At 39.0% G+C, this 20,765-nt stretch overlaps 2 non-coding genes across 2 annotated transcripts; one reads left to right on the top strand and one right to left on the bottom strand.

The window, feature by feature from the left end:
• Nucleotides 1–2,792: 2,792 nt before the first annotated feature.
• On the bottom strand, nt 2,793–2,900 carry LOC112780534 (small nucleolar RNA R71). Its single transcript, XR_003191363.1, has one exon. It is a non-coding gene; the product is annotated as a small nucleolar RNA R71 (small nucleolar RNA).
• Nucleotides 2,901–10,156: 7,256 nt separating this feature from the next.
• On the top strand, nt 10,157–10,264 carry LOC112780254 (small nucleolar RNA R71). The gene has a single exon (XR_003191104.1). It is a non-coding gene; the product is annotated as a small nucleolar RNA R71 (small nucleolar RNA).
• The last annotated feature ends 10,501 nt before the right edge of the window (nt 10,265–20,765 follow it).

The raw sequence follows: 20,765 nt of genomic DNA, 5'->3' as shown, positions 1-20,765 counted from the left end.
ATCCATCACCTCTCTTGAATGAAAAATGTTTTAATTACAAAAGAACAAGAAGTATATGGTTTCGAATTCATCCTTGAAACTAGTTTAATTATTTTGATGAGGTGACAATACTTTTTGTTTTCTGAATGAATGCTTGAACAGTGCATATGTCTTTTGAAGTTGATGTTTATGAATGTTAAATATGTTGGCTCTTGAAGAATAAGGAAAAAGGAGACATGTTATTTGATAATCTGAAAAATCATAAAAATGATTCTTGAAGCAAGAAAAAGCAGTGAATACAAAAGCTTGCAGAAAAAAAAATTAGCGAAAAAAAAAGAGAAAAAGAAAAAGAAAAAGCAAGCAGAAAAAGCCAAAAGCTCTTTAAACCAAAAGGCAAGAGCAAAAAGCCAATAGCCCTTAAAACCAAAAGGCAAAGGTAATAAAAAAGGATCCAAGGCTTTGAGCATTAGTGGATAGGAGGGCCTAAAGGAATAAAATCCTGGCCTAAGCGGCTAAACCAAGCTATCCCTAACCATGTGCTTTTCGTGTGAAGGTGTTAAGTGAAAACTTGAGACTGAGCGGTTAAAGTCAAGGTCCAAAGCAAAAAGAAGAGTGTGCTTAAGAACCCTGGACACATCTAATTGGGGACTTTAGTAAAGCTGAGTCACAATTTGAAAAGGTTCACCCAGTTATGTGTCTATGGCATTTATGTATTCGGTGGTAATACTGGAAAACAAAGTGCTTAGGGCCACGGCCAAGACTCATAAAGTAGCTGTGTTCAAGAATCAACATACTGAACTAGGAGAATCAATAATACTATCTGAATTCTAAGTTCCTATAGATACCAATAATTCTGAACCTCAATGGATAAAGTGAGATGCCAAAACTATTCAAGAGTCAAAAAGCTACAAGTCCCGCTCATCTGATTGGAGCTAAGTTTCATTGATATTTTGGAATTTATAGTATATTCTCTTCTTTTTATCCTATTTGATTTTCAGTTCCTTGGGGACAAGCAACAATTTAAGTTTGGTGTTGTGATGAGCGGATAATTTATACGCTTTTTGGCATTGTTTTTACATAGTTTTTAGAATGATTTAGTTAGCTTTTAGTATATTTTTATTAGTTTTTAATTAAAATTCACATTTCTGGACTTTACTATGAGTTTGTGTATTTTTCTGGGATTTCAGGTAATTTCTGGCTGAAATTGAGGGACCTAAGCAAAAATCTGATTCAGGCTGAAAAAGGACTGCAGATGTTGTGGGATTCTGACCTCCCTGCACTCAAAGTGGATTTTCTGGAGCTACAGAACACCAAATGGCACGCTCTCAATTGCGTTGGAAAGTAGACATCCAGGGATTTCCAGCAATATATAATAGTCCATACTTTGCCCGAGTTTAGATGACGCAAACTGGCATTCAACGCCAGTTCCATGCTGCATTCTGGAGTTAAATGCCAGAAACAGATTGCAAAGTGGAGTCAAACGCCAGAAACAGGTTACAAACTGGCGTTCAACTCCAAGAGAAGCCTCTGCACGTGTAAAGCTCAATGCTCAGCCCAAGCACACACCAAGTGGGCCCCAGAAGTGGATTTTTGCATCATTTACTCATTTCTGTAAACCCTAGTAACTAGTTTAGTATAAATAGGACTTTTTACTATTGTATTTACATCTTCGGATCATCTTTGATTAGTTTTATGCTATCTTAGACTTTCATAGGGGCTGGCCATTCGGCCATGCCTGGACCATTATCACTTATGTATTTTCAACGGTAGAGTTTCTACACTCCATAGATTAAGGTGTGGAGCTCTGCTGTTCCTCATGAATTAATACAAAGTACTACTGTTTTTCTATTCATTTCAAGCTTATTCCTATTCTAAGATATCCATTCGCACCCAAGAACATGATGAATGTGATGATTATGTGACGCTTATAATCATTCTCACCTATGAACGCGTGCCTGACAAACACTTCCGTTCTACATGCAAACAAGCTAGAATGAGTATCTCTTGGATATCTAATACAAAGGACCAAGTCCGAGATATTAGAATGTTCGTGGTATAAGTTAGAACCCATGGATGGCCATTCCTGAGATCTGAAAAGTCTAAACCTTGTCTGTGGTATTCCGAGTAGGATCCGGGAAGGGATGGTTGTGATGAACTTCAAACTCACGAGTATCGGGCGTAGTGACAGACGCAAAAGGAGGGTGAATCCTATTCCAGTGTGATCGAGAACCTCCAGATGATTAGCTATGCAGTGACAACGCATCAGACCATTTTCACAGAGAGGATGGGAAGTAGATATTGACAACGGTGATGCCCTACACAAAGCTTGCCATGGAAGGGAGTAGGATTGATTGGATGAAGGTAGCAGGAAAGCAGAGGTTCAGAGGAACGAAAGTATCTCTATACACTTATCTGAAATTCTGACTAATGAATTACATAAGTATCTCTATCTTTATTTTCTGTTTAATTATTATTATTATTCGAAAACTCCATAACCTTTTAATATCTGCCTGACTGAGATTTACAAGGTGACCATAGCTTGCTTAATACCAACAATCTCTGTGGGATCGACCCTTACTCACGTAAGGTTTATTACTTGGACGACCCAGTGCACTTGCTGGTTAGTTGTACGAAGTTGTGAAATAGAATTAAGATCATGAACGTGCGTATTGAGTTTTTAGCGCCGTTACCAAGGAAGCAATGATCACGATTTCGCACACCAGTTGGATTCACAACCTAAAGAAAGCCTGAACTCTTGGGAAAAGCTAGTCAATTCCTTATTGGCAAAATTCTTTCCACCTCAAAAATTGAGCAAGCTTAGAGTGGAAGTCTAAACCTTCAGACAAAAGGAAGGTGAATCCCTCTATGAAGCCTGGGAAAGATACAAGCAATTGATCAGAAGGTGTCCTTCTAACATGCTTTCAGAATGGAGCATCATAGGTATTTTCTATGATGGTCTATCTAAACTGCCCAAGATGTCATTGGACAGCTCTGCTGGAGGATCTCTTCATCTGAAGAAGACGCCTGCAGAAGCTCAGGAACTCATTGAAATGGTTGCAAATAACCAATTCATGTATACTTCTGAAAGGAATCCTGTGAATAATGGGACAAATCAGAAGAAAGGAGTTCTTGAGATTGATACTCTGAATGCCATATTGGCTCAGAACAAAATATTGAATCAACAAGTCAATATGATTTCTCAAAGTCTGTCTGAAATGCAAGCAGCAACAGGCAGTACCAATGAAGCTTCATCTGAAGAAGAAGCTTATGATCCTGAGAACCCAGCAATGGAAAAGGTGAATTACATGGGAGAACCCTATGGAAACACCTATAATCCTTCATGGAGAAATCATCCAAACCTCTCATAGAAGGATCAACAGAGGCCTCAACAAGGCTTCAACAACAATAATGGTGGAAGAAATAGGTTTAGCAATAGCAAGCCTTTTCCATCATCTTCTCAGCAACAGACAGAGAATTTTAAGTAGAGCCATTCTGACTTAGCAACCATAGTCTCTGATCTAATTAAAACCACTCAAACTTTCATGACTAAAACAAGATCCTCCATTAGAAATTTGGAGGCACAAGTGGGTCAGCTGAGTAAGAAAATCACTGAACTCCCTCCTAGTACTCTCCCAGGTAATACAGAAGAGAATCCAAAAAGAGAGTGCAAGGCCATCAACATTACCCACACGGCCGAACCTGGAGAGGAGGAAGAGGCAGTGATTTCCACTAAGGAAGACCTCAATGGACGTCTGGTGCACGAAATTGTGATCATCAACAATGGCGCCAAAGACTTGGAGCTTTCAAACGTGAATCACACTTTGTCACAATTCCGTACAACTAACCAGCAAGTGCACTGGGTCGTCCAAATAATAAACCTTACGTGAGTAAGGGTCGATCCCATGGAGACTGTCGGCTTGAAGCAAGCTATGGTCATCTTGTAAATCTCAGTCAGGCAGATTCAAATGGTGATGGAGGATTGATAATTAAAAGATGAATAAAACATAAAATAAAGATAGAGATACTTATGTAATTCGTTGGTGGATTTCAGATAAGCTTATGAAGATGTTTTGTTCCCCTTGAACCTCTGCTATCCTATTGCCTTCTTCAAATCATTCATACTCCTTTCCATGGCAAGCTGTATGTTGGGCATCACCGTTGTCAATGCCTACAATCCCGTCCTCTCAGTGAAAATGTTCAATGCACTCTGTCACAGCACGGCTAATCATCTGTCGGTTCTCGATCATGTCGGAATAGAATCCAGTGATTCTTTTGCGTCTGTCACTAACGGCCAACACTCGCGAGTTTGAAGCTCGTCGCAGTCATTCAATCCTTGAATCCTACTCGGAATACCACAGACAAGGTTTAGACTTTCCGGATTCTCAAGAATGGCCGCCAATGGATTCTAGCTTATACCACGAAGATTCTGATTAAGGAATCCAAGAGATACACACTCAATCGAAGGTAGAACAGAGGTGGTTGTTAGGCACACGTTCATAGGTGAGAATGATGATGAGTGTCACGGATCATCACATTCATCATGTTGAAGAACAAGTGATATCTTAGAACAAGAATAAGCTGAATTGAATAGAAGGACAATAGTACTTTGTATTAATTCATGAAGAACATCAGAGCTCCACACCTTAATCTATGGTGTGTAGAAACTCCACCGTTGAAAATACATAAGAACAAGGTTCAGGCATGGCCGTGAGGCCAGCCTCCAAATGTGCATAAGACTCTCAAAGATCAAAAGTATATATCAAAATACAATAGCAAAAGGTCCTATTTATAGAGAACTAGTAGCCTAGGGTTACAGAAATCAGTAATTAATGCAGAAATCTTTTTCCGGGCCCACTTGATGTGTGCTTGGGCTGAGCATTGAAGCATTTTTTTGTAGAGACTTTTCTTGGAGTTAAATGCCAGCTTTTGTGCCAGTTTGGGCGTTTAACTCCAGCTTTTGTGCCAGTTTTGGAGTTAAACGCCAGAATTCTTGAGCTGACTTGGAACGCCTGTTTGGGACATCAAATCCCGAGAAAAGTATAGACTATTATATATTGCTGGAAAGCCCTGGACGTCTACTTTCCAACGCAATTGAGATCGTGCCAATTAGACTTCTATAGCTCCAGAAAATCCACTTTGAGTGAAGGGATGTCAGAATCCAACAACATCTGCAGTCCTTTTTCAGCCTCTGAATCAGATTTTTACTCAGGTCCCTCAATTTCAGCCAGAAAATACCTGAAATCACAAAAAAACACACAAACTCATAGTAAAGTCCTGAAGAGTGATTTTTATTTAAAAACTAATAAAAATATAATAAAAACTAATTAAAATATACTAAAAACATACTAAAAACAATGCCAAAAAGCGTATAAATTATCCGCTCATCACAACACCAAACTTAAATTGTTGCTTGTCCCCAAGCAACTGAAAATCAAATAGGATAAAAAAGAAGAGAATATACAATGAATTCCAAAAACATCTATGAAGATCAATATTAATTAGATGAGCGGGGCTTTTAGATTTTTGCTTCTGAACAGTTTTGGCATCTCACTTTATCCCTTGAAGTTCAGAATGATTGGCATCTATAGGAACTCAGAATCCAGATAGTGTGATTGATTCTCCTAGTTAAGTATGTTGGTTCTTGAACACAGCTACTTTATGAGTCTTGGCCGTGGCCCTAAGCACTTTGTTTTCCAGTATTACCACCGGATACATAAATGCCACAGACACATAACGGGGTGAACCTTTTCAGATTGTGACTCAGCTTTGATAGAGTCCCCAATTAGAGGTGTCCAGGGTTCTTAAACACACTTTTCTTTTTGCTTTGGACCTTGACTTTAACCGCTAAGTCTCAAGTTTTCACTTGACACCTTCACGCCACAAGCACATGGTTAGGGACAGCTTGGTTTAGCCGCTTAGGCCAGGATTTTATTCCTGTGGGCCCTCCTATCCACTGATGCTCAAAGCCTTGGATCCTTTTTATCAACCTTGCCTTTTGGTTTAAAGGGGTATTGGCTTTTTCTGCTTGCTTTTTTTTTTTTGCAAGCTTTTCACTGCTTTTTCATGCTTCAAGAATCAATTTTATGATTTTTCAGATCATCAGATAACATTTCTCCTTTTCCTTTCATTCTTTCAAGAGCCAACAATTTTAACATTCATAAACAATCAAATTAAAAAATATGCACTGTTCAAGCATTCATTCAGAAAAACAATAGTATTGCCACCACATCAAGATAATTAAACTGTTTTAAAATTTGAAATTCATGCACTTCTTTTTCTTTTTCAATTAAAAACATTTTTCATTTAAGAAAGGTGATGGATTCATTTTCATAGCTTTAAGGCATAGACACTAAGACACTAATGATAATGTAATAAAGACACAAACATAGATAAACATAAAGCATAATTTTCGAAAAACAGAAAATAAAGAACAAGGAAATTAAAGAACGGGTCCACCTTAGTGATGGCGGCTTGTTCTTCCTCTTGAAGATCTTATGGAGTGCTTGAGCTCCTCAAAGTCTCTTCCTTGCCTTTGTTTCTCTTCTCTCATGGTTCTTTGATCTTCTCTAATTTCATGGAGGAGGATGGAATGCTCTTGGTGCTCCATCCTTAGTTGTCCCATGTTGGAACTCAATTCTCCTAGGGAGGTGTTGATTTGCTCCCAATAGTTTTGTGGAGGAAGATGCATCCCTTGAGGTATCTCAGGGATTTCATGATGAGTAATTTCCTCATGCTCTTGATGAGGTTCTCTTGTTTGCTCCATCCTTTTCTTAGTGATGGGTTTGTCCTCATCAATGAGAATGTTTCCCTCTATGTCAATTCCAACCCAATTGCAAAGGTGACAAATGAGATAAGGGAAGGCTAACCTAGCCAAAGGAGAGGACTTGTCCGCCAGCTTGTAGAGTTCTTGGGATATAACCTCATGAACTTCCGATTCCTCTCCAATCATGATGCTATGTATTATGATAGCCCGGTCTATAGTAGCTTCGGACCGGTTGCTAGTGGGAATGATTGAGCGTTGGATGAACTCCAACCATCCCCTAGCCACGGGCATGAGGTCATGCCTTCTTAGTTGAACCAGCTTTCCTCTTGAATCACTCTTCCATTGAGCGCCCTCTTCACATATGTCCATGAGGACTTGGTCCAACCTTTGATTAAAGTTGACCCTTCTTGTGTATGGGTGTGCATCTTCTTGCATCATAGGCAAGTTGAATGCCAACCTTACATTTTCCGGACTAAAATCTAAGTAATTCCCCCGAACCATTGTAAGCCAATTCTTAGGGTCCGGGTTCACACTTTGATCATGGTTCTTGGTGATCCATGCATTGGCATAGAACTCTTGAACCATTAAGATTCCGATTTGTTGAATGGGGTTGGTGAGAACTTCCCAAACTCTTCTTCGGATCTCATGTCGGATCTCCGAATGCTCATTCTTTTTGAGTTTGAAAGGGACCTCGGGGATCACTTTCTTCTTGGCCACAACTTCATAGAAGTGGTCTTGATGCACCCTTGAGAGGAATCTCTCCATCTCCCATGACTTGGAGGTGGAAGCTTTTGCCTTCCCTTTCCTCTTTCTAGAGGTTTCTCCGGCCTTTGGTGCCATAAATGGTTATGAAAAAACAAAAAGCTTTAGATTTTACCACACCAAACTTAGAAGGTTGCACGTCCTCGAGCAAAAGAAGAAAGAAGAGAGTAGAAGAAGAAGAAATAGAGGAGATGGAGTGGGCTTTGTGTTTTAGCCAAGGGGGAGAAGTGGTGTTTAGGTTGTGTGAAAATGAAGGAGTGAAGATGGGTTTATATAGGAGTGAGAGGGGTATGTATGGTTCGGCCATTATGGGTGGGTTTAGGAGGGAAAGTGGTTTGAATTTGGATTGTGAGGTAGGTGGGGTTTTATGAAGGATGGATGTGAGTGGTGAAGAGAATGGTGGGATTTGATAGGTGAGGGGTTTTTGGGGAAGAGGTATTGAGGTGATTGGTGTATGGTTGAAGAAGAGAGAGAGTGGTGGGGTAGGTGGGGATCCTGTAGGGTCCACAGATCCTGAGGTGTCAAGGATTTCTCATCTCTGCACCATGTGGCGTGCAAAACGCCCCTTGCTGCCAATCCTGGCGTTAAACGCCAGGCTGCTGCCCATTTCTGGCATTTAACGCCAGCTTTTTGCCCATTCCTGGCGTTAAACACCAGTCTGGTGCCCTTTTCTGGCGTTAAACGCCCAGAATGGTGCCAGACTGGGCGTTTAACGCCCATTCTGCTACCCTTGCTAGCGTTTAAACGCCAGTAACTATCTCCTCCAGGGTGTTCTGTTTTTCATTCTATTTTTCACTTTGTTTTTGCTTTTTAAATTATTTTTGTGACTTCACATGATCATCAACCTACAGAAAACATAAAATAACAATAGAAAATAGAAATTTAACATAGATAAGTAAAGATTGGGTTGCCTCCCAACAAGCGCTTCTTTAATGTCAATAGCTTGACAGCGGCTCTCATGGAGCCTCACAGATGTTCAGAGCAATGTTGGAACCTCTCATCACCAAACTTAGAGTTTGAATGTAGGGGTTCAACACCAAACTTAGAGTTTGGTTGTGGCCTCCCAACACCAAACTTAGAAGTTGACTGTGGGGGCTCTATTTGACTCTGTATTGAGAGAAGCTCTTCATGCTTCCTCTCCATGGTTACAGAGGGATATCCTTGAGCTTTAAACACAAGGGAGTCTTCATTCACTTGAATGATCAATTCTCCTCTGTCAACATCAATCACAGCCTTTGCTATGGCTAGGAAGGGTCTGCCAAGGATGATGGATTCATCCATACACTTCCCAGTTTCTAGGATTATGAAATCAGCAGGGATGTAATGGTCTTCAACCTTTACCAAGACATCCTCTACAAGTCCATAAGCCTGTTTCTTTGAATTGTCTGCCATCTCTAGTGAGATTTTTGTAGCTTGTACCTCAATGATCCCTAGCTTCTCCATTACAGAGAGAGGCATAAGGTTTATGCTTGACCCTAGGTCACACAGAGCCTTCTCAAAGGTCATGGTGCCTATGGTTCAAGGGATTGAGAACTTTCCAGGGTCCTGTCTCTTTTGAGGTAATCTCTACCTAGTCAAGTCATCCAGTTCTTTGATGAGCAATGGAGGTTCATTCTCCCAAGTCTCATTACCAAACAACTTGGCATTTAGCTTCATGATTGCTCCAAGGTACTTAGCAACTTACTCTTCAGTGACATCTTCATCCTCTTCAGAGGAAGAATACTCATCAGAGCTCATGAATGGCAAAAGTAAATTTAATGGAATCTCTATGGTCTCAGTATGAGCCTCAGATTCCCATGGTTCCTCTATAAGGAACTCCATGGAGCTCAGTGGACGTCCATTGAGGTCTTCCTCAGTGAGAATCACTGCCTCTTCCTCCTCTCCATGTTCGGCCATGTGGGATATGGTTATGGCCTTGCACTCTCTTTTTGGATTCTCTTCTGTATTGCTAGGGAGAGTGCTAGGAGGGAGTTCAGTAATTTTCTTACTCAGCTGACCCAATTATGCCTCCAAATTTCTAATAGAGGACCTTGTTTCAGTCATGAAACTTTGAGTGGTTTTGATTAGATCAGAGACAATGGTTGTTAAGTCAGAGGGGCTTTGCTTAGAATACTCTGTCTGTTGCTGAGAAGGTGATGGAAAAGGCTTGCCATTACTAAACCTGTTTCTTCCACCATTGTTGTTGTTGAAACCTTGTTGAGGTCTCTGTTGATCCTTCTATGAGAGATTTGGATGATTTTTCCATGAAGGATTATAGGTGTTTCCATAGGGTTCTCCCATGTAATTTACCTCTTCCATTGCTGGGTTCTCAGGATCATAAGCTTCTTCTTCAGAGGAAGCTTCCTTAGTACTGCCTGTTGCTGCTTGCATTCCAGACAGACTCTTGACTTGTTGGGTCAATATTTTATTCTGAGCCAGTATGGCATTCAGAGTATCAATCTCAAGAACTCCTTTCTTCTGAGTTGACCCATTATTCACATGATTCCTTTTAGAGGTGTACATGAATTGGTTATTTGCAACCATTTCAATGAGTTCTTGAGCTTCTGCAGGCGTCTTCTTCAGATGAACAGATCCTCCAGCAGAGCTATCCAATGACATCTTGGATAGTTCAGACAGACCATCATAGAAGATTCCTATGATGCTCCATTCTGAAAGCATGTCAGAAGGGCACCTTCTGATCAATTGCTTGTATCTCTCCCAAGCTACACAGAGGGATTCACCATCCTTCTGTCTAAAGGTTTGGACTTCCACTCTAAGCTTACTCAATTTTTGAGGTGGAAAAAACTTTGCCAAGAAGGCATTGACTACCTTTTCCCAAGAGTTCAGGCTTTCCTTAGGTTGTGAATCCAACCATGTTCTAGCTCTGTCTCTTACAGCAAAAGGAAAGAGCATAAGTCTATAGACTTCAGGGTCAACCCCATTGGTCTTGACAGTGTCACAGATTTGTAAGAATTCAGCTAAGAACTGATGAGGATCTTCCAATGGAAGTCCATGAAACTTGCAATTCTGTTGCATTAGAGAAACTAATTGAGGCTTAAGCTCAACGTTGTTTGCTCCAATGGCAGGGATAGAGATGCTTCTCCCATAGAAATCGGGAGTAGGTGCAGTAAAGTCACCAAGCACCTTCCTTGCATTGTTGGCATTATTGTTTTCGGCTGCCATGGTTTCTTCTTCCTTGAAAAGCTCTGTTAGGCCCTCTAAAGAGAATTGTTCTTTAGCTTCTCTTAGCTTTCTCTTCAAGGTCCTTTCAGGTTCAGGATTAGCTTGAACAAGTATGCCTTTATCTTTGTTCCTTCTCATATGAAAGAGAAGAGAACAAGAAAGTAGGGAATCCTCTATGTCACAGTATAGAGATTCCTTGAGGTGTCAGAGGGAAAGAAGAATAGAAGGAGGAGGTAGATAGAAGAGAATTCGAACATATAAAGAAGGAGGGAGTTCGAATTGTACCTTGAGGAGGAGTGTTAGTCCTTCAAATAGAAGGATGTGAGAAGAGGGGAAGAAATTTTCGAAATTAAAGTAAGAGATTTTGAAAATTTGGTAATTGGTTTTCGAAAACTAAGATTGAGAAAGAAATCAAGTGATTTTTGAAAAAGATTTTGAAATCAGAAATTAAAAAGATATGATTGAAAATTAATTTTGAAAAAGATGTGATTGAAAAGATATGACTGAAAATCAATTTAGAAAAAGAAAGTTTTTAAAATTAAAGTTGATCACTCGACTAACAAGAAATTAAAAGATATGATTCTAAAATTTAAAGTTTGATCCTTTCTTAATAGGCAAGTAACAACTTGAAAATTTTGAAGTAAATCTTTAATTATAGCAAGGATTTTTGAAAATAGTAAAAATTAATATAAAATGGAAAGAAATTGATTTTGAAAGAGATATGATTGAAAAGATATGATTTGAAAAAGATTTGATTTTGAAAAATTATGAAAACTTGAAAAAAATGTGAATTAAAAACAAATTCTTCCCTCTAGTGTCATCCTGGCGTTAAATGCCCAGAATGGTGCCCATTATGGCGTTTAACGCCCAAATCTCTACCTTTTTGGGCGTTAAACGCCCAGCCAGGTACCCTAGCTGGCATTTAAACGCCAGTTTTCCTTCTTCACTGGGCGTTTTGAACGCCCGGCTTTTTCTGTTTGATTCCTCTGCTGAATGTTCTGAATCTTCAATTCTCTGTATTATTGACTTGAAAAGACATAGTTTAAAAAAATATTTTTGAATTTTTGATGATGGGAATCAATAAAAATGCAACTAAGATCAAATAAATAATACATGCAAGACACCAAACTTAAAAGTTTGTATACTAAGGACTATAACAATGTAAAAATGCATGTAAGAAACAACAAAACATACAAAACAAGAGAATTTGAAGACCAAAGCAATGAAATCATCAAGAACAACTTGAAGATCAATGAAGAACAATATGTATAAATTCAAAAAATGCAAGAAGAATAAAAACATGAAATTGACACCAAACATAAAAATTAATACTAGACTCAAACAAGGAACATAAAATATTTTTTATTTTTATGATTTTATAAAAAAAATTTTTTGTGATTTTCGAAACTTATATGGAAAAGAAAATAAAGAGAATCAAAACTTTTAATAAGAAATCCAGGAATCATGCAATGTTAGTCTAAAGCTTCAGTCTAAAAAGATTAGACATGTTTGGCCAAGCTTCAGCAGGACATTACATTCAATAGCTAAATTGATGAGAATCAATCAGCTTTTGTGATGATAAGAACATCACCTTGAAACTCTAGAATTCATTCTTAAAAATTCTGAAAAGTACCTAATCTAAGCCACAAGATGAACCGTCAGTTGCCCAAACTCGAACAATCCCCGGCAACGGTGCCAAAAACTTGGTGTTGTTGCCGGACCAAACTTGGCACGGTTGTTACCGGAAACAAATGCGAAATTGTTGATCATCAACAATGGCACCAAAGACTTGGAGCTTTCAAACGTGAATCACACTTTGTCACAATTCCGCACAACTAACCAGCAAGTGCACTGGGTCGTCCAAGTAATAAACCTTACGTGAGTAAGGGTCGATCCCACGGAGACTGTCGGCTTGAAGCAAGCTATGGTCATCCTGTAAATCTCACTCAGGCAGATTCAAATGGTGATGGAGGATTGATAATTAAAAGATGAATAAAACATAAAATAAAGATATAGATACTTATGTAATTCATTAGTGGATTTCAGATAAGCGTATGAAGATGCTTTGTTCCCCTTGAACCTCTGCTTTCCTATTTCCTTCTTCCAATCATTCATACTCCTTTCCATGGCAAGCTGTATGTTGGGCATCACCGTTGTCAATGGCTACAATCCCGTTCTCTCAGTGAAAATGTTCAACGCACTCTGTCACAGCACGGCTAATCATCTGTCGGTTCTCGATCATGTCGGAATAGAATCCAGTGATTCTTTTGCGTCTGTCACTAACGCCCAACACTCGCGAGTTTGAAGCTCGTCATAGTCATTCAATCCTTGAATCCTACTCGGAATACCACAGACAAGGTTTAGACTTTCCGAATTCTCAAGAATGGCCGCCAATGGATTTTAGCTTATACCACGAAGATTCTGATTAAGGAATCCAAGAGATACACACTCAATCGAAGGTAGAACGGAGGTGGTTGTCAGGCACACGTTCATAGGTGAGAATGATGATGAGTGTCACGGATCATCACATTCATCAAGTTGAAGAACAAGTGATATCTTAGAACAAGAATAAGCTGAATTGAATAGAAGAACAATAGTACTTTGTATTAATTCATGAAGAACAGCAGAGCTCCAGACCTTAATCTATGGTGTGTAGAAACTCCACCATTGAAAATACATAAGAACAAGGTTCAAGCATGGCCATGAGGCCAGCCTCCAAACGTGCATAAGACTCTCAAAAATCAAAAGTATATATCAAAATACAATAGCAAAAGGTCCTATTTATAGAGAATTAGTAGCCTAGGGTTACAGAAATTAGTAATTAATGCAGAAATCTTCCTCCGAGCCCACTTGGTGTGTGCTTGGGCTGAGCATTAAAGCATTTTCGTGTAGAGACTTTTCTTGGAGTTAAACGCCAGCTTTTGTGCCAGTTTGGGCATTTAACTCCAGCTTTCGTGCCAGTTTTGGAGTTAAACGCCAGAATTCTTGAGCTGACTTGGAACGCCTGTTTGGGCCATCAAATCTCGGGCAAAGTATGAACTATTATATATTGCTGGAAAGATCAGGATGTCTACTTTCCAACGCAATTGAGAGCGCACCAATTGGGCTTCTATAGCTCCAGAAAATCCACTTTTAGTGCAGGGAGGTCAGAATCCAACAGCATCTGCAGTCCTTTTTCAGCCTCTGAATTAGAAATTTGCTCAGGTCCCTCAATTTCAGCCAGAAAATACCTGAAATCACAGAAAAACACACAAACTCATAGTAAAGTCCAGAAGAGTGATTTTTATTTAAAAACTAATAAAAATATAATAAAAACTAATTAAAATATACTAAAAACATACTAAAAACAATGCCAAAAAGCGTATAAATTATCCGCTCATCAACGTCCACTGGCCTCCAAGGAGTTTCCTAATGAGGAACCATGGGAATCTGAGGCTCATACAGAGACCATAGAGATTCCATTAAATTTACTTCTGCCATTCATGAGCTCTGATGAGTATTCTTCCTCTGAAGAGGATGAAGATGTTTCTGAAGAGCAAGTTGCTAAGTACCTTGGTGCAATCATGAAGTTAAATGCCAAGTTATTTGGTAATGAGACTTGGGATGATGAACTCCCTTTGCTCACCAAAGAACTGGATGACTTGACTAGGTAGAGATTACCTCAAAAGAGACAGGATCCTGGAAAGTTCTCAATACCTTGTACCATAGGCACCATGACCCTTGAGAAGGCTCTGTGTGACCTAGGGTCAGGTATAAACCTCATGCCTCTCTTTGTAATGGAGAAGCTAGGAATCCTTGAGGTACAAGCTGCAAGAATCTCACCAGAGATGACAGACAATTCAAGAAAACAGGCTTATGGACTTGTAGAGGATGTCTTGGTAAAGGTTGAAGGCCACTACATCCCTGCTGATTTCATAATTCTAGACACTAGGAAGTGTATGGATGAATCCATTATCCTTGGCAGACCCTTCCTAGCCACAGCAAAAGCTGTGATTGATGTTGACAGAGGAGAACTGGTCCTTCAAGTGAATGAGGACTCCCTTGTGTTTAAGGCTCAAGGATCTCCATCTGTAACCATGGAGAGGAAGCATGAAAAGCTTCTCTCAATGCAGAGTCAAACAAAACCCCCACATTCAAACTCTAAGTTTGGTGTTGGGAGGCCACAACCAAACTCTATGTTTGGTGTTGAGAGGCCATCATCATGCTATGAGTACCTGTGAGGCTCCATGAGAGCCCACTGTCAAGCTACTGACATTAAAGAAGCGCTTGTTGGGAGGCAACCTAATTTTACTTATCTATGTTAAATTTCTATTTTCCATTGTTATTTTATGTTTTCTATAAGTTGATGATCATGAGAAGTCACAAAAACAATTGAAAAAGCAAAAACAAACTGAAAAATAGAATGAAAAATATCACACCCTGGAGGAGAAGCCTACTGGCGTTTAAACGCCAGTAAGGGTAGTAGAATGGGCGTTAAACGCCCAGTCTGGTACCATTCTGGGCGTTTAACGCCAGAAATAGGCACGAGACTGGCGTTTAACGCCAGAAAAGGGTAAGAAGCTGGCGTTAAACGCCAGAAATGGGCAGCAACCTGGCGTTTAACACCAGGATTGGCAGCAGAGGGTGTTTTGCACGCCTAATTGGTGCAGGGATGAGAAATCCATGACACCTCAGGATCTGTGGACCCCACAGGATCCCTACCAACCTCAACTCACGCTCTCTCTTCTTCACACCATTTCATAATACTCTTCCCCAAATACCCTTCACCAATCAACTCAATACCTCTTCCCAAAAACCCCTCACCTATCAAATCCTACCCTCTTCTCCAAAAACCCTTCACCAATCCACATCCATCCATCATAAACCCCACCTACCTCACCATTCAAATTCAAACCACTTTCCCTCCGAAACCCACCCATACATGGCCGAACCTTACCCTCTCCCCACTCCTATATAAACCCATCTTCACCCCTTCATTTTTACACACCTTAAACACTACTTCTCCCCCATGGCCGAAACACTAACCCCCTCCATCTCCTCTATTTTTTCTTCCTCTACTCTTTTCATTCTTCTTTTGCTCGAGGATGAGCAAACCTTTTAAGTTTGGTGTGGTAAAAGTGTTGCTTTTTGTTTTTCCATAACCATTTATGGCACCAAAGGCCGGAGAAACCTCTAGAAAGAGGAAAGGGAAGGCAAAAGCTTCCACCTCTGAGTCATGAGAGATGGAGAGATTCATCTCAAGGGTGCATCAAGACCACTTCTATGAAGTTGTGGCAAAGAAGAAAGTGATTCCCGAGGTCCCTTTCAAGCTCAAAAAGGGTGAATATCCGGGGATCCGACATAAGATTCGAAGAAGAGGTTGGGAAGTTCTCACCAGTCCCATTCAACAAGTCAAAATCTTAATGGTTCAAGAGTTTTATACTAATGCATGGATCACCAAGAACCATGATCAAAGTGTGAACCCGGATCTAAAGAATTGGCTTACAATGGTTCGGGGGAAATACTTAGATTTTAGTCCGGAAAATGTAAGGTTGGCATTCAACTTGCCAATGTTGCAAGGAAATGCACACCCCTACACTAGAAGGGTCAACATTGATCAAAGGTTGGACCAAGTCCTCATAGACATTTGTGAAGAGGGCGCTCAATGGAAGAGAGATTCAAGAGGGAAGCCAGTTCAACTAAGAAGGCATGACCTCAAGCCCGTCGCTAGGGGATGGTTGGAGTTCATCTAACGCTCAATCATTCCCACTAGCAACCAGTCTGAAGTTACTATAGACCGGGCTATCATGATCGATAGCATCATGATTGGAGAGGAAGTAGAAGTTCATGAGGTTATATCTCTAGAACTTTACAAGGTGGCGGACAAGTCTTCTACTTTGGCAAGGTTAGCCTTCCCTTATCTCATTTGTCACCTTTGCAATTCAGCTGGAATTGACATAGAGAAAGACATCCTCATTGACATCCTCTAGAACTTTATTTTCTGTTTTTTGAATTTTTATGCTTTATGTTTATTTATGTTTGTGTCTTATTACATGATCACTAGTGTTTAAGTGTCTATGCCTTAAAGCTATGAATATGAATCCATCACCTTTCTTAAATGAAAAATGTTTTTAATTGCAAAAATGAAAAGAAGTACATGAATTTTGAATTTTAAATAGTTTAATTATTTTGATGTGGTGGCAATACTTTTTGTTCTTCTGAATGAATGCTTGAACAGTGCATATTTTTGATATTGTTATTTATGAATGTTAAAAATGTTGGCTCTTGAAAGAATAATGAAAAAGGATAAATGTTATTGATGATCTGAAAAATCATAAAAATGATTCTTAAAGCAAGAAAAAATAGTGAATAAAAAAGGGCTTGCAAAAAAAAAAGAAAAAAAAGAAAAAGAAAGAAAAAGAAAGAAAAAAAAGCAAGAAGAAAAAGCCAATAGCCCTTTAAACCAAAAGGCAAGGGTAAAATAAAAAGGATCCAAGGCTTTGAGCATCAGTGGATAGGAGGGCCCACAGGAATAAAATCCTGGCCTAAGCGACTAAACCAAGCTGTCCCTAACCATTTGCTTGTGGCGTGAAGGTGTTAAGTGAAAACTTGAGACTGAGCGGTTAAAGTCGTGGTCCAAAGCATGAAGAGTGTGCTTAAGAGCTCTGGACACCTCTAATTTGGGACTCTAGCAAAGCTGAGTCACAATCTGAAAAGGTTCATCCAGTTATGTGTCTGTGGCATTTATGTATCCAGTGGTAACTGATGAGACACAGAAGTTGGCGAATTAAAATTATTAAAATAGTTACGTTGCAAGTATAGTTCTTAACTCATCGAAAATCTACCTATCAATTTAGAAATATATCATAGAGAGTTTAAATTAAAAATTACTGGGAGTTTAAGTCCCAGGTCGTCTTCCAACGAGTTGCAGAAAAGTGTGCTATTTTATTAATCAGATGTTCCAAGAAGTTGAGTTAAGTAGGTGGAAAATTAAATTGAGAAAATTCAAATAATATGAATAGAAGCCTTGACTGGGAGTTGATTAGTTGGAATCTCTATCATTGATGGGATGATTTCAAGATTAATTTATAATTAATGGTTGTTCTGTTTAGTTATCCTTTACTAGGTAAGGGAAAGTCAAACAAGTTGGAATGCTAGATCTGTTCACGAGTTGCAACCCACTTAGTTCAAAGGGATTGGTGTTAGTGATTAGATAACAATCCAACAGTTAACCCAATTACAATTTTTCTTTCAATCCTTCCAACTCAAGAGTTCCTTTCAATCAACTCCCTATCAAGTGGGGGAACAACTCACTCATTTTAAATAATAAATCCATAACACATGAAAGGGAATTAAAAGAAGACATGATTATTGGAATGGAAAAAAAATTAAATTGGAAGAAATAAATTAAAATCATGAAAGTATTCAAATGACAAAGTTGAACAAAGCAAAGAACATGGAAGAATAAAACCAAGTTAAGAGAACGAACTAGAATGACGAAGTCTTGATGAGGAAATAACTCTTCTCAATGTTCCAATGCTAAGACCAATTGAAAATTGAAATTCTTAAACCTAGAGAGAGAAACCTAAAGGAGTAAAACTAGATCTAAAAACTCAAAACTGTGTAGAATGAATGTTGTCCTTTGTTTCTGCATATTCTCTGGCTCTAGTCTGCTGTTCCGGGCCGAAAATTGGGTCAAAATAAGGTCCAAAATCGCCCCTAGTAAATCCTACAGATTATGCAGATCGCACACGTCACGTAATCGCGTCATCCATGCGGACGCGTCATTCGCGCTTTTTCTTGCCACGCGTTCGCGTCGTCCACGCTACCGCGTCGCTTGAGCTTTTCCAATCCGCACGGCCGCGTGAGCCATGCGGCCGCGATACTGCGATTTTGCTCTCCTTCGCGTGGTCGTGTGAGCCATGCGACCGCGTCACTTCTCGCTGGTTATCTCTTCAAATTCTTGTGTTCCTTCCATTTTTCCTAGCTTCCTTTCCAATCTCCAACTCATTTATGCCCTATAAAGTCTGAAACACTCAACACACAGATCACGGCATCGAATGGAATAATGGAGAATAAAAATTACATAATTAAAGTCTCTATGAAGCAGTTTTCAAACATGTTATAAATTTAGGAAGGAATTATAATTTCATGCTAATTTAATGAATAAGTGGGTAAGGATCATGATAAAACCACGCAATTAAGCACAATATAAACCATAAAATAGTGGTTTATCAACCTCCCCACACTTAAACATTAGCATGTCCTCATGCTTAATTGAAGGAGATAAGGAAATAAGTATGAACATGTAGAAACTCATGAAATGCAATGCAAGCCTATAAATATATATAAATAAATGCAACTATATGATTCTTGCCCACTTGATCAAAAGTAAATAAGCTCTTCAAAACAATTACAAATCAAATTACACTAATTCTATCAGTATACAATAAAACAGAAAAAAGTGCAAGAAGATAGCTCATGAAAGCAGGGAACATGAAAATTCAAGCATTGAACCCTCACTGATAATGTATGTACGCTCTTATCTCTAGTGTATAGGGTAATCACTCTATCCTTCTCTAATCATGCTTTCTAACTTTTGTTCTTCTCCGAACCAATCAACAACAGTTAATATTCCAATGCAAACATCATGAGGTCTTTTCAAGGTTGTAATGGGGCTAAGGTACAGGCAGGGGTATACATTTGGTCAAGTGAGCTAATAAATTGAATCTTTAATTAACCCAAGCTTCAACCCAACTCGTATATTTTTAATGTAATATTAAAGTTCATACCTAGCTACCCAGAATTCCCTTTTTCAATCCATACTCATGTGTCAACTTTGTATTTGATTTTATCATATGTGCATTGATCTTTTGAATTCTGAATTTAACATTGGGGTAATTTTGTCCCCTTATATATATATATATAAATTTTTCTTTCTTTTTTTTTTAACATTAAAATAAATATAGCTTATCAATGCACATAGATTTTTAATTCTTATAGTTTCACATGAGTAGGTATCCAAATTCCCATTAAATTCTCATGACACATTCCCTTAACAACTTTTGTTCCCACAATTTCCCATACTTAACTAGCACACACAATTCTATCTTAAGCTAACCAAAGATTCAATTTGGGATATACAATTGTTTCTCAGCTTAAGGTTAGTAATGTGGTAAAATATAGAACAAATGGGATTTAAAGGCGCAAAGTGGTTAACAAAGGTAATTGAAAAGGGTAGGCTTAATTTGGATAAGTGAGTTTAAACAAATAATGGCCTCAATCATGTGCAAGAATGCAAATATAATAAATATTGGACATATAAGATAAAACAAAATATAGATTACAATCATAGAGAAGTAAACACACAAGAATGAAATAATTATAGTTAAATAATGTAACCATACAAAAAGGCTCAAATCTTTCACAGGTTGTGTGTTCTTTAGCTCAAATATCATGTTCTAAATACAACTCAAGCAAATTTATCATAAAATTTTGAAAAATTAGAGAAATTTTGTTCCAAAGATAGAGTCTTAAAAGAAACTTATTGTCTTTTCAATCAAGTAGAACATGCATGCAACTATCATAACCTATGCAATTTATTCTATTCTATAAAAGAAAGAAAATCTAACTAAAATATCCTAATTATTGGTGCTAGGAAAAAGAAATTACCTCCGAAAGTCAGGTACTGACCGACCTCCCCACACTTAAGGCTTTGCACCGTCCTCGGTGCCGTCTGTCAGGAACAAGGGTGGGCTGGTAGCAGTATTTCCACAATCGGGACCGTCATGGCTCCCTGTGCTAGTAAAAGAAGTGGAGTCCGGGGTATCCGAGTCCCTGAAGTGTCCCTTGAGTAGCTCCTTGAGGTGTTTGAATCGGCGCTCGTTACGGCACTCTCTCATCTTTGCTTTCTGTTCTTGCCGATCCAACCTTTCGATTATCTGCTGGAGCAATTCATCAGTTGTAGGTGCTTGTGGTGTTGAAGAAGGATTATCTTCAACTGGAGTAGTAGGAAGGCTTGTAGTGGCTGCTGGGAGTCTGAGGTATTTCCCGTTAGGGACATACTGATCATCCCGTGGAAGCACGGCTTTGGTGTCCCCAGCTTTGTAGGAGACTCCGG

This window comes from Arachis hypogaea, chromosome 19 (genome assembly GCF_003086295.3).
Source record: "Arachis hypogaea cultivar Tifrunner chromosome 19, arahy.Tifrunner.gnm2.J5K5, whole genome shotgun sequence".
NCBI classification, from domain to species: Eukaryota; Viridiplantae; Streptophyta; class Magnoliopsida; order Fabales; family Fabaceae; genus Arachis; species Arachis hypogaea.
Note: the sequence above shows the minus strand (reverse complement) of the source record. Positions and strands in the feature narration are given on the sequence as shown.